Source organism: Leuciscus leuciscus (genome assembly GCF_965113295.1).
Source record: "Leuciscus leuciscus genome assembly, chromosome: 13".
In the NCBI taxonomy this organism is placed as follows: Eukaryota; Metazoa; Chordata; class Actinopteri; order Cypriniformes; family Leuciscidae; genus Leuciscus; species Leuciscus leuciscus.
In genome coordinates this window covers 20,060,705-20,071,123 of record NC_138737.1, presented here as the reverse complement: position 1 = coordinate 20,071,123, position 10,419 = coordinate 20,060,705, and the positions used below count along the sequence as shown (strand labels likewise).

Here is a 10,419-nt window from a genome sequence, read left to right as displayed (position 1 = left end):
TCGTGTCCTCATCTCGTTGTCGGTATGGGGGGGGTACAGGTGCCCTGTTTGATTGATACTGGCTCCATGGTGTCCACGATCACAGAAGGCTGTTTTTCGGAACAGTTTGCACCATGGGGCCAGGATCGTCTCAGGGCATGCCAGTGGTTACAACTCCATGCGGCTAACGGGTCATTGATACCATATGTGGGATATATTGAGCTGGACGTTGAGCTTTGTGGTCGGGTGATTCCGCGGTGTGGCGTATTGGTGGTCAGAGATCCTCCCGGTGGCATCGGTACTCGAGTACCTGGTATTCTGGGAATGAATGTGTTGAGCCGGTGCTATCGGGAGCTCTTTGGGCAGCATGGCCCTGGCCTATTTGATACACCGCCCGTGTCGGGGGCCTCTAACGCGGTGTTTCAGGCATTACAACACTGTCGCCAGGTAAGCTGTGTCCCTCAGGATGGCTATATGGGCAAGGTTCGTTTGCGGGGCCGTAGGGCGTGTCGTATTCCAGGCGGCACTATGAAAATTGTGGCCGCCACTTGCCCTGGATACCTTGCTGGGGAAACCGTGCTTTTTGAGCCACCAGAAACTGGGTTGGCAGCTGGTCTTTTGGCGTCATCAGCCTTAATCCAGGTGATACGAGGTACGGTTTACGTGCCAGTTATCAATGTAGGTGAGACGGATGCATTGCTCTTTCGGAACTCCATGCTGGGCACGGTACAACAGGTATATATTGTGAGCTTGCCCCGTGGTGTTTCAGAAGTCAAATCTGTGTCTGCGTCAATTAATCTTCAGATTCCTACGGTTCTTTCTTCAGTGCAGGAGCAAATCGAGAGTCTCGATTTGTCCATGTTGACTGTGACTGAACAAGAACAGGTTAGGTCTTTGCTGGTAAGGTTTCAGACAGTCTTCTCTGCGTACGAAGGTGATTTGGGATGTACTCAGCTTCTGTCTCATGATATTCCTCTAACAGATTCGGTCCCAGTTCGGCAACGGCACCGGCGGATTCCGCCATCAGAGTATGACATGGTAAAAACGCACATCAACCAGTTGCTGGAAACGAGCATTATTAGAGAGAGCTGCAGCCCCTATGCCTCCCCCATTGTGTTGGCTAAAAAGAAGGACGGTTCATTGCGTATGTGTGTAGACTATCGCCAGCTGAATGCAAAGACTCGCAAAGATGCTTTTCCCCTCCCACGTATAGAGGAAACCTTGGACTCACTGACGGGGGCCCAGTGGTTTTCCACTATGGACCTCGCCAGTGGATACAACCAGGTTCCTGTCACGGAGGAGGATAAATGTAAAACGGCTTTTTGTACCCCATTCGGCCTTTTTGAATGGAACCGAATGCCGTTTGGGCTCTGTAATGCCCCAGGCACCTTTCAGAGGCTGATGGAGAGGTTGTTTGGGGACCAGCAGTGTCAGTCCCTTTTGCTGTACTTGGACGACATAGTGGTGTTTTCCTCCTCCGTGACACAACACCTTGAGCGGCTGGAGGTTGTTTTAAGTCGGCTTGAGCGAGAAGGGTTGAAGGCCAAGTTAGCTAAGTGTGTGTTCTTCCAGCAGGAAGTAGGTTATCTGGGACACGTCATTTCAGCCAACGGGGTCTCGACCGATCCAAAAAAGGTAGAGGCAGTGAAGCAATGGCAGCGACCTGTGGGGGTGGCAGAGCTCCGTTCTTTCTTAGGGTTTGCCAGTTATTACAGACGGTTTGTAGAGGGGTTCGCCCGATTGGCGGCCCCACTGCACCGTTTGGTGGCTGAGTTTGCTGGCCGTAAGCCTAGAACTCGGACAGAGTTGAGTTTCCGCACGGCCTGGACAGAGCAGTGTCAGGGGAGCTTCGAGGAGTTGAAGAATAGGCTCACCTCTGCCCCTGTATTAGCATATGCTGACTTTTCCCTTCCCTTTATCCTGGAGGTAGATGCTAGCCATGGAGGCCTGGGGGCAGTTCTATCCCAGGAGCAGGGAGGGAGGGTCCGGCCTATAGCCTATGCTAGCCGCAGTCTTAGGCCCACTGAGCGTAACATGTCGAATTACAGCTCCATGAAGTTAGAGTTCTTGGCGCTCAAGTGGGCCATGACTGAGAAGTTTAGAGACTACTTGCTGGGGCAGAGGTGTGTCGTCTTCACGGATAACAACCCTCTCAGCCACCTGGCCACAGCCAAACTGGGGGCCACAGAGCAGCGTTGGGCAGCCCAATTGGCTGCCTTTGACTTCGAGCTGAGGTATCGCTCTGGGAGGTGCAACCGGAATGCGGATGCCCTTTCCAGACAGGGTCCCTCTAGTCCGGAGGAATTGGGACAGTTGCTGCCAGGGACAAATTTACCAGCCATGGTGAGGCAAGCTGGAGAAATAAAGGTGGGTTCTCAGGCAGTGGTTACTGCACTGCCGGCCTTGGCTGTAGATATGCAGTCATTACAGGAGAAGGACTCTGTCATTGGTGAACTGTTGCGGTTTTGGAGGCGTGGGGTTCCCCCTAATGCCGACGAGCGTCGGCAGTTGCCCAAGGCTGTGATAATCTTGTTGCGCCAATGGAGCAGGTTTTGTGAGCAGGATGGAGTACTGCACCGTCGTGTGTTCCGCTCTGATGGAGGAGAAGAGGCACTTCAAGTGGTGTTACCTTCATTGTTACACCATGAAGTGTTGATGTCACTTCACCAGGAGCATGGGCACCAAGGGGTGGAACGCACCACTGAGCTGGTGCGGCAGCGTTGCTATTGGCCGGGTCTGATGTCAGATGTGGCACAATGGTGTCGAGAATGTGAGCGATGCCAGGTCTCCAAAGATACCCAACTTCGTTCTAGTGGCTTTATGGGCCATTTGTTGGCTTCTAGGCCAAATGAGATATTGGCCATAGATTTCACTGTGTTAGAGCCAACTCGTTCAGGGCTGGAGAACGTGCTTGTTATGACCGACGTTTTTACGAAATACACCTGGGCGGTGCCCACACGAGACCAACGGGCAGAAACAGTGGCCCAAGTTCTGGTGCAGGAGTGGTTTTATAGGTTCGGTGTCCCTTGTCGGATTCATTCCGATCAGGGCCGGAACTTTGAGTCCTCCTTAGTACGACAGCTTTGTGCATTGTATAAGGTGGAAAAGTCTCGCACGACCCCTTACCATCCGTCCGGGAATGGACAGTGCGAACGGTTTAATAGGACGCTGCATAACCTTTTGCGTGCTCTGCCAGTATCCAGGAAAATGGACTGGGCCTCATGCCTCCCACAGGTGCTATTTTGTTATAACACTACCCCACATCAGACGACTGGCGAATCCCCATACCTTTTAATGTTCGGACAGGAGCCAAGACTTCCGGTGGACTTCCTTTTGGGTAGAGTCCAGGAGGTTCGGGTTGGTAGTGTGCATGAGTGGATAAGGGAACATCAGACAAGGCTTCAGGTTGCTTTTGAAGGGGCACAGGGCCGACTTGAAGCTGCAGCCGGTCGCCGTAAAGCACAGCATGATGCTCACGTCCGTGATACACCACTGGGGGAGGGTCAGCTAGTTTATCTGCGTGAATATGGCGTTAGAGGTCGCCATAAAATTCAGGACCTGTGGAGCCCAGTGGTGTATCAGGTCGTAAGGGCACCCAAGGAGGGTGGGGTGGTATATACCATCGCACCCGTGGGCGACTTGGAAAAGGGTAGGTGTGTTCATCGTTCTGCGTTGAAGGCCAGAATCCGGCAAGATGGTTCGGGTCCAGCCCTAACACCTCCCCCGGAGTTGGAGGAAGAGGTACATTCAGCAGAAAATCCCTTTGAGGATGTTGACCTGCTGATGGAGATACCGGTGACCATCCCGGTACGTCAGGAGCTGGTCCCTCGTGTGCCGGTGTCTTTTGGAGCTTCTACTGCCCAGACTGGGCTGGCGGGGTCTGGAGAGGTGGCCCCGGTTGTTGATGGCCACGAAGTTCTCGACTCCGCCTCGAGTGTATCACCTGGGCCGGTTAGCTCGCTGGGGGTCCAGTCAGGGGTGGATGGGGCCCCCCTGAGGAGAACCGGGAGGGCTACTGCTGGGCAGCATTCAAATCTGCACCGTCTACCGCGAGCTGTTGAGGGAGGGATAAGATCTGCCACCATACCAGGAGCCGGCTCTAACCAGATTTCAGCGTGGTTTAGGCCCTGGGATGTAGGACGGGAATAGTCCATGAGTAGCTGTATTTGGGTCATCGTCGGGGCGCCGATTTAAAAAAAACTGGGGTAGAATGTGGCAGGGTAAAGGAGCTTGTTTATTGGTTTATTAGAGGATGGGGAGAGGACCAATGAGGTGAGAGCAGCGCGAGTATTTAAAGACCTTTATTTTGACATCTGTTTACGTGGCTTGCTGATTCCGGGCTTTCTCCCCCCTGGCATTTCCTGTCCCACTCCAGGTTATCTCCAGGTATGTTAAGGCTAGCAGTGTTTTGGTAATGGTGTGGATCGCTCTCTTGTAATCTGTATTATTTATAGTTTGATTTGTAGCATTACTGGTGGTGTAGGCATTGAATGGTGGCTGTATGCAGTCTCAGCTAACATAGCAAATGTGTGTGTGCTGGCCGGCGGACTTAACTGCGGCGGATTGAGTACCCATATATCGGGCATTTGGGCGGTGTTTATCTGTTCATCTAAACGTAAGTATCTCTTTCCCATTTTCCCTGGGGATTTCATAGACTTAATGTGTCCTGTTTGGTTAAAGGGAAAGAGATTTACTGCTCGTGCTAACGGTGTGTGAGTGTTGACTGGCAGATTGGTATGCGAGCATTGTGAGTAACCATACACGGAGCGCGTGAGTGACGTCATCTAAAATTGTAAGTAGCGTATTCCCTTCTTATTTCAGCTGTTATAGATCGAGTCTAACGTTTAGTGTTTTATGACTTAAAGGAAACTTCCTCATCTGTAAACTCTATCTGGTGGGAGGACGTTAAGGAGATGCCGCTGTTTTGCTTATGTGGTTTATTATTTTGATTCTTTATAGTTTCTTTTGTTTTTTTGGGGTTACAGTTGTTTTGTCTCATTGTGTGGTATTAACTTTGTAACTACGGCGTGTGAACTATCACTAGTAGTCATTATGTCTAGTGATTTTCCTTAACATTATTTCAGACTAATCCGGGTTTTCTTGCGTCATAATTCATTTATGTGTGGTGCTGGATTCTGTTCCGCCAACTAAGCACTGCTCCTCGTTAGCCTCACTTGTGAGGAGGTTGGAGTGCTTTTGATGTGACACCTTTGTGTATGTTATTGTGTGTTTTGGTATAAATGTTCTTTAATCAATTGACCATCTTTTGTGTGTCTCCAGGAGCCAGTGTAGTCGTGGTGGAGCAGGGGAGGCCGGTTGTCGTGATCTAGAGGCACGCATGTCACAGTGTGTGATTTACATTGACACGATTTCTTTGCAGTGCTTTGCAGTCTGATTTGGGGTGAGTTTAGGGAGGGTTGGATGACCTCTCGATTGCGCCCGGCCTGCCTTGTCCCTGAGAAACCTGGCTCTGAAGAGAAATGTTCTATACCATGTGATTTTAAGAATAAGTGTGATGTTTTAAATACAATAAAATATATTTTGTATTGTGACCCTGGTCTCACTGGTTTAAGTCTTTGCCCTCAGTGAGTAATACTTACCTGTGTGTCCTCCGTTGAGGTATTTCCCTGGTTCTCCACCAGGGTGGCGTAGTCTGGTACAAACTTATCGTGGTTTCTAAATCTCTTGCTTATAATAACGCCACACTTGCTTCTAATTCCTTTGTCTCACACACACACACGACACCACTCGAACCTTCCAAAAAATAATCTTTCATAAAGTTCGGAAAAGTTGAAGCGAATTTCAAGAACATTCGCGTGCTTCATTGCACATGATATGAGATACGCGCGGTCTGCTTGATGTTACTTTTGTAGTGCGTGGTCTCGCCCGCCGGTATTTTGCTTACAAATGCTCTACGAAGGCATCATATGTATTTTGGAATGCAGTTGGCTTATATATTACAAATATGAAAATCACCGACAGAAGCTGCTTTCAATTTCAAATACTCACGCGCGCTTTGCGAAGAGCGTTTTAGCATGCGGCTGTGAGCGACTCCGTCTACGTGGTTAAATGTACTTGCATCTCATATGACGCAAAATTAATGTGACACAGTCAGTTATATCTTAAGTTATTAAACAGACAGGACAAACCACATCTTATAATTTCAAAAGAGATGAAAACGTTCAGACAGCCGACTCTTAAATACTGAAAGCACTTTGTTTATTGCTTGTAATATTTGTTTTCCCTCTTTGTTATTTGTTTTGAAGCTATATTAGTTAAAATTATTAACATGTAATTGTATTGATTTAGTTTTTAAATGTAATTGTTTATAAAAGTAGGCCTACTTATAATTACATATGTAATTAAATATTTTAAGTTTTATTAATAAGATTAATTAATAAGAAAAAAATTAGATCGGCTCATGAGGTGCCTAAAGATTCCCTTCCCTATTTTACAATGATTTATTGCTTGTTTTTGTTGAATAATAGAAAAGATAAAGAGCTTAAAAAATAATCGCATATTAAATCGCAATCGCAATATTGGTAAAATTATATCGCAATTAGATTATTTTCCAAAATCGTTCAGCCCTAATAGGCTCCCAGCGGTGATACAGGCGTATAATAATAGTATACACAGTACCACCGGTTACGCCCCTACTTACCTGATGTTCGGCAGGCACGTGAGACTCCCGATGGATATGCTTATGGGGACCACCGGGGAAGAAGAGGGAGGAAATCTATCTGCTTGGGTGATAAATCACCATCAACGCCTGCAGTCGGCATACGAGCAAGTCGCCGGCCGGATAAACCAAACGGCGTTGAAGAATAAGAGGTTGTATGATCGTACGGCTCGAGAGGCCCCGTTACTACCCGGTGAGAGGGTGTTGGTGCGAGATAATCGCCGGCAGGGGAAAGGGAAGTTGAGCGATCGATGGGAGGCTCAGCCGTACGTCGTTCAGCGACAACCCCATCCGGATCAACCGGTATACGTACTACGGCCAGAAGGAAGGGCAGGCCCCGAACGGGTGTTACACCGCAATTTGATTCGCCCTTGCCCGCATTTCCCCAAGCCAGTGGTAGAAAATCCGCCAGCCGACACGTCATGGGCACCCCCGCTGGTAGGGTGGGCAGTAATCCCAAGAGGTTTAGGCCTGGGACCACGACCGGAAGCGCCTATCTCCCCTCCCCGACGGTCTCAACGAGGGAATCGGGGTCAGCCACCAGCCAGGTATGGGGACTGGGTGTCCGGAGACCGTTCTCGGGACTAGAACGGTTTGGCGGGGGGGTATGTCACGGGGTGACAAATAAGCCCGGGACTATCCCTGTTAGAGAAATGTCCCCGCTGAGATTTGGGAAGCGAAACACCGTCCCAAAGCCTGGGTGAGTGCCTGTCGCTATGGTAACCTAGTGGCGGATTGACAGCAGGTGTGGGTAATTTGCGCTGAGCGTTTGAATGGGGCCACACTAGCTCATGAGAGTATAAAAAGTCAGAGGAAGAGAAAGTGAGGGTTGTTCTTCCCCTGTTTGTGGTGTTCTTTCCCCGCTTGGATGTGACTTGTTCCTGTTGGGAAGTGTTCTCTGAAGTGTGTCGTTGAGGGCTTGTTGCGAGGAAAAAGGAATATCGTGTGTATGAGGAATTGAAGGCGGAAAGAGAGAGGGAAAGAGGAAAGCACATCGTCTGGATGGGAGAGTGAAGATAAGTAATTGATTATTGAATCTCCTATTGCACGTTTGATACTGAGATAGATGTGGGTTGAAGTGCTTGGAGTGCGCTGTATGAATAACACTGAGTGAAGTAAACTGATTCTCTGCCGTTCTTATCTCCTCCTTCCGTTTGGATGGTGAAGCGAATCCAGTTCATGTCTATGAAGAAGTGTTTAGAACTTCCTTTCTCACACCGCCGATCCTTCGCTCTTTAGATCGAGACCCAGGGTGAGTGCTGGTCTTAATTACACTTTAACGAGTGGATTTGTGGTGTTCGAATTGACGTTCCTATTGGAGTGAAATTGCTGTGGGTGTGTGGAAGATTGCTTTTAACTGCCGTGCACTCGCCCAAGAGTCAGGCTGGTATATTGTACATCATCAGAGCCTGGAGAGATCGAGTATGCCCAACAGAGGAAAGGGTTTGAAAAGACAGTTGTTGTGAAGTCTCTGTTTTCCCCACGACACCTGTGAGAACATTATATTGCTTTGTGAAGTTATGATTCTGTCTGCCCTAGAGAAAACCCAGCTCAGTCGGTGACTGTGAGTTCGCTACAGCCTCGAAGCCCACCTGTACGGTGTGAAGTTCCTGCCTTCCCCACGACACCTGTGAGAACATTATATTGCTGTGTGAAGTTATGATTCTGTCTGCCCTAGAGAAAACCCAGCTCAGTCTGTGACTGTGAGTTCGCTACAGCCTCGAAGCCCACCTGTACGGTGTGAAGTTCCTGCCTTCTCCACGACACATGTGAGAACATTATATTGCTGTGTGAAGTTATGATTCTGTCTGCCCTAGAGAAAACCCAGCTCAGTCTGTGACTGTGAGTTCGCTACAGCCTTGAAGCCCACCTGTACGGTGTGAAGTCCCTGTCTTCCCCACGACACCTGTGAGAACATTATATTGCTGTGCGAAGTTATGATTCTGTCTGTTCTAGAGAAAGCCCAGCTCAGTCTGTGACTGTGAGTTCGCTACAGCCTTGAAGCCCACCTGTATGGTGTGAAGTTCCTGTCTTCCCCACGACACATGTGAGAAACATTATATTGCTGTGTGAAGTTATGATTCTGTCTGCCCTAGAGAAAACCCAGCTCAGTCGGTGACTGTGAGTTCGCTACAGCCTCGAAGTCCACCTGTACGGTGTGAAGTTCCTGCCTTCCCCACGACACCTGTGAGAACATTATATTGCTGTGTGAAGTTATGATTCTGTCTGCCCTAGAGAAAACCCAGCTCAGTCTGTGACTGTGAGTTCGCTACAGCCTCGAAGCCCACCTGTATGGTGTGAAGTTCCTGTCTTCCCCACGACACATGTGAGAAACACTATATCGTTGTGTGAAGTTATGATTTTGTCTGTCCTAGAGAAAGCCCAGTTCAGTCTGTGACCGTGAGTTCGCTACAGCCCTGAAGCCCACCTGTGCGGTGTGAAGTTCCTGTCTTCTCCACGACACATGTGAGAAACACTATACCGCTGTGTGAAGTTATGATTCTGTCCGTCCTAAAGAAAGCCCAGCTCAGTCTGTGACTGAGTTCGCTACAGCCTCGAAGCCCACCTGTACGGTGTGAAGTCCCTGTCTTCCCCACGACACCTGTGAGAACATTATATTGCTGTGCGAAGTTATGATTCTGTCTGTTCTAGAGAAAGCCCAGCTCAGTCTGTGACTGTGAGTTCGCTACAGCCTTGAAGCCCACCTGTATGGTGTGAAGTTCCTGTCTTCCCCACGACACATGTGAGAAACACTATATCGTTGTGTGAAGTTATGATTTTGTCTGTCCTAGAGAAAGCCCAGTTCAGTCTGTGACCGTGAGTTCGCTACAGCCCTGAAGCCCACCTGTGCGGTGTGAAGTTCCTGTCTTCTCCACGAGACATGTGAGAAACACTATACCGCTGTGTGAAGTTATGATTCTGTCCGTCCTAAAGAAAGCCCAGTTCAGTCTGTGACTGTGAGTCCGCTACAGCCTTGAAGCCCACCTGTACGGCGTGAAGTTCTTGTCTCCCTTACGACACATGTGAGAAACACTAGACTGCTGTGTGAAGTTATGATTCTGTCTGCCCTAGAGAAAGCCCAGCTTAGTCTGTGATCGTGAGTTCGCTACAGCCCTGAAGCCACCGGTACGGTGTGAAGTCCCCGTCTTTCCTACGACACACGTGAGCCGTTCTACCTGTGACCGTGAGTCCGCTACAGCCCTGAAGTCCATCTGTAGGGTGCGAAGTACTCACCCGTCCAAGACACCCGTGAGAGTTGTACACCGCTCCTGAGCTTGCCCCCTTCTGCCCTAGGGGAAGTCTCGTACGGTGTTTACGGAGGACCTGCTGCAGTCCTACCTGTCCACTTCTTACCGTTGTAATTGCCCTTGGTGTAGAAGAAGGAGTTCGGTCAACCTACTTACCGTAAGATACCTACCTGCACATTATCGACTGCTGTGAGCTGTCCCCCACGTGAAAGAGGAGAGGAGGCTTCGACCATCCGTTCATCTGAGAACTCACCTGTTCACCACCTCCCATTGGGAACCTGATAGCAGCTTGGAAGAAGGAGCTCGGTCAACCTACTTACCGTAAGATACCTACCTGCACATTATTGACTGCTGTGAACTGTTCCCCACGTGAAAGAGGAGAGGAAGCTTTGACCATCCGCTCATCGGAGAACTCACCTGTTTCACCTCCTCCTATTGTGAACCTGATACCAGCTTGGAAGAAGGAGCTCGGTCAACCTACTTACCGTAAGATACCTACCTGCACATTATCGA

At 49.3% G+C, this 10,419-nt stretch overlaps 1 long non-coding RNA gene across 1 annotated transcript; it reads left to right on the top strand.

The window, feature by feature from the left end:
* Nucleotides 1–6,584: 6,584 nt before the first annotated feature.
* Nucleotides 6,585–10,081, top strand: LOC309512471. Its single transcript, XR_014211043.1, has 3 exons — nt 6,585–9,124; nt 9,731–9,842; nt 9,953–10,081. It is a non-coding gene; the product is annotated as an uncharacterized lncRNA (long non-coding RNA).
* The last annotated feature ends 338 nt before the right edge of the window (nt 10,082–10,419 follow it).